This window comes from Apodemus sylvaticus, chromosome 18 (assembly GCF_947179515.1).
Source record: "Apodemus sylvaticus chromosome 18, mApoSyl1.1, whole genome shotgun sequence".
NCBI classification, from domain to species: Eukaryota; Metazoa; Chordata; class Mammalia; order Rodentia; family Muridae; genus Apodemus; species Apodemus sylvaticus.
The window spans coordinates 46,360,510-46,364,156 of NC_067489.1; the positions used below are offsets into that span (position 1 = coordinate 46,360,510).

A 3,647-nucleotide genomic window follows, 5' to 3' on the forward strand; every position below is an offset into this window, starting at 1 on the left:
TAGTGGTGACTGGGTCTCTGAGTCTCAGGCTATTTCCCACTAATGCATTATGGAGTCAGGCAGGGGTCATCTTGGGCATGGTCGGACCCCCCTCTCCCCCGCCCCCCGACCTTTGAGGTGCCCCACTGGTGGTCATCTCAGGCTGGTTCTTTCTTCAGGTTCCATGGTGCCAGTCTGGTGGTCATCTTGGGTTCACTTTTTTACAGGGAATGTTAGGCTGCTAATCATTCAGACATTCACAGGTCACAATTCTGAACTTAGAAGAGCCTCTCTCCTCCCCGCCACTTACTGATGTACATGTGACACAGCAGCCACACCGGCAATGCTTCTGGGACAGGTCGTTTGATGTTTCTTATTCCTCTGAATTTCCTGTCTGCATAGCCGTATTTGTCTGCATTCTCTTAAGGAACCCAGCGTGTTCTCTAGTCACACAACTAATTCCTTGGTGCTGCTCATCAGCACTCATTGTGACAATCACTTCTTTTAGGATCAACAGGCGCCGAAAGTTGTAGTAAACTGAAAGTATAATTTACTAAGCAGTATTATATTGGAAAAGAGTCACTCCGGCTTCCACAGAAACAGACTTTATAAGTCCGTTTATAAAGACAAGTTGGTTCTCCATCACTCCTGGTAGTTATTGAACGAGAGTGTGGAGTGTGTTACCACATCGAAACTGCTTCTATTTAGTAGATGGCAACTCAACCACCTTTTGTTTTGTTTGTTTGTTTCTGTAACAAAATATCTGACAGATAGCAACTTATGGGAGGAAGGGTTTGTTTTCTCACACCATTCTGAGTATGTGTGCAGTCTATCACAGAGGAGAGGGTGTGGCAGCAGGCTCAGGAGTTTCTTGCTCATATCTGGAAGCATCGGGAAGCAGGAAAGAACGAACAACATCATTCAGTTTGTGTTTCACAGCCTGGCACCCCAGTAGATCACAGGATGATGTCTATATTCAGAGTAGGTCTGATCAGTTGATCCTTTCTGGAAGCTCTTTCAGAGACACACCCCCAAAATCCTCTTCTGTATTATAATCACATTATAATATGCCTATTATAACCCCACAAGTTATAACTGACAGTTGAAATGAACTACCCACAGCGAGAAACCAATACCTAGAGAAACCCCATTCACATCTAGCAACTACGCATGTGTAGAAAACAGGAAACAGAGGCCAGTTCTACTCTGGCCAGGACAAATGACATTCTCACATGACCACCCATACTTGCTAACTGTGGCGTTTGGTTTCTTCAATCGCCAGCCAACTTTGCACATTATTTTTCTTTTTCATATTTTAAAACACCAAGCTCCATTAAGTGAGGGAAAAATCTTTCATAGGAACTGCCTAATGCCGAGCAGACTGACCACAAGCAGGTTCTGTAACAGGATGAAAGGGAGACATCTCAGAGAGAGTTTGGAACACAAACTGCCTTGGTGGGTGGCGTCGATGTCGCTAGTTCTGAGTCTTTGGGATAAATATCATTTCCTGGTTTGATCTATATTAAATGAATTATTATTTTTTTTTTAAAAAGAGAAAAGAAGAAGAAAAAGCAGCCTTCCTCTGCCTCAGCCGGCCCTTGGCTCACTTTGATTTAATTCTTCAAAACAAGCTCATCTTTGAGTTTCTTTTTACATTTTCTGTTCAAAATGATGAGTTTGGGTTGCCGTCTTAAATAATCAACATCCTCTTTCTGATCTCCTCAAGTCAGTGTGCTTTGGACTTAACAGGTAACTCTACAGAAATCGAACACCGCTGATTTTCCTCTTGTACTTTCATGTTCCCACCCACCTCAGCTAACGATAATCTTCCCATTCTTCCCGAGTCAGCTGTCGACTCTCATGTTCACAGAGGATGTGCTATACACCATAAACTTTTACAACATGCCACTTCTCATTTCTAACTCACCCTCCTGCTTATTGTTTGGTTTGGATTAGATATTTTAAGAGTCTCCTTGCTCCTGGCAGTAGTGACTCATGCCTCTAACCCCAGAATTCTGGAGGCAGAGGCAGAGGCAGAGGCAGAGGCAGAGGCAGAGGCAGAGGCAGAGGCAGAGGCAGAGGCAGAGGCAGAGGCAGAGGCAGAGGCAGAGGCAGAGGCAGAGGCAGAGGCAGAGGCAGAGGCAGAGGCAGAGGCAGAGGCAGAGGCAGGTAGATCTCTGAGTTCAAGGCCAGTCAGCTTTATAGAGGCAAGTTCCAAGATAGAGAATCTCTCTCTCTCTCTCTCTCTCTCTCTCTCTCTCTCTCTCTCTCTCTCTCTCTCTCTGTGTGTGTGTGTGTGTGTGTGTGTGTGTGTGTGTGAGAGAGAGGTTAACGAACTAGAACATGTTAATATACCCATTTAATATGTAATTAACTATCTCTTATAGCAGACCTCCTTGCATTGCATCAACACAAGGTGCTTGGTAATGTGAAAGGGCAAGTGGTCACTCCCTTGTAAATAGCAAGTAAAGGCCAGTGCTCTCCTGGAAGGTGATTTTACCACTGGAGAATGGTTTCCTTTCAAAGGACAGGCTCTCTATTCTCAGAGCCAACTCTCTCAGCCAGAGCAGGGTGGTGGTGATGGAGGGGGTCCCCGTAGTATAATTTTAGCCTTTGCAGAATTTTCCATTGCTTGTCCTCAGTGCTCCTGCCATTTCAGCATTCCCATGATTGTTCCCCACAACACTGGCTGACGATTTCACCGGCTGCGGTAGGGGTTGAGTCGGATTATATTTCACTGAACAGCAGCCCAGCTTGTATAAAAATAGTCTTTGGAAAGGAAATAATCTCCTGTAAGTGGCTGCAGTGAAAGAAAGACAATAAAGCCAGGTGATGGGAAGTAGGTAAGCCGAAACCAAGACGTTCACTAAATTTCACTAAATTAAAATATCTGAAGACTATAGATGATGATTTTAACCATAGATGAAAAGTTTGGAAGGTACTGGGTTTCTTATTATTTTATATTTAGCATAAAGGTTAAACTCATTAAATACTTAATAAGCATAAATTTTCTAGGAGTTAATGAACTGTCATTCTTTCTACTATGAATTTGTACCAAAATTGGAGGACTTACTCTGAGATGGAATGTGATATTTTGTTCGAACAAAGCATTACTCTGTTAGTATTTCAATAATAACAAATCTATTAACTAGATTTTATTGGGATATATGTACTCACAGATGGATTGTATTTTTTTAAAGAGATGCAACCTATTTTTAGTGCTGAAAAACTGTGGAAGTTTTTCTTTGTACTTTTGATGTTTTGTATGACATTTGGGAGTTGCATGTTCACCCTTGGATGCCAATAATACCAAGTCATATTATTACAGATGTGCTATGACATTAATGTTTCATGCCAATGCTGGTGTGGTGGTTTGAATATATTTGACCTGGGAAGTGGTACTATTAGGAGGTGTGGCCTTGTTGGAATAGGTGTGGCCTTGATGGAGGAAGTATGTCACTACAGGGGTGGGCAATGAGACCCTTCTCCTAACCACAAGGGAAACAGTCTGCTCCTGGCTTCCCTTTGGTGAAATATAGAAATCTCAGCTCCTTCTTCAGTGCCACGCTTGCCTGGATACTGCCTTCCTGCTACAATGATAATGGACTGCACCTCTGAACCTGTAATACAGCCACAATTAAATGTTGTTCCTTTTAAGAGTTGCCTTG

The 3,647-nt window shown here is 43.0% G+C and overlaps 1 non-coding gene across 1 annotated transcript; it reads right to left on the bottom strand.

Moving 5' to 3' along the window:
- Window positions 1-208: 208 nt before the first annotated feature.
- On the bottom strand, window positions 209-338 carry LOC127669088 (small nucleolar RNA SNORA17). Its single transcript, XR_007974293.1, has one exon. It is a non-coding gene; the product is annotated as a small nucleolar RNA SNORA17 (small nucleolar RNA).
- Window positions 339-3,647: the final 3,309 nt, after the last annotated feature.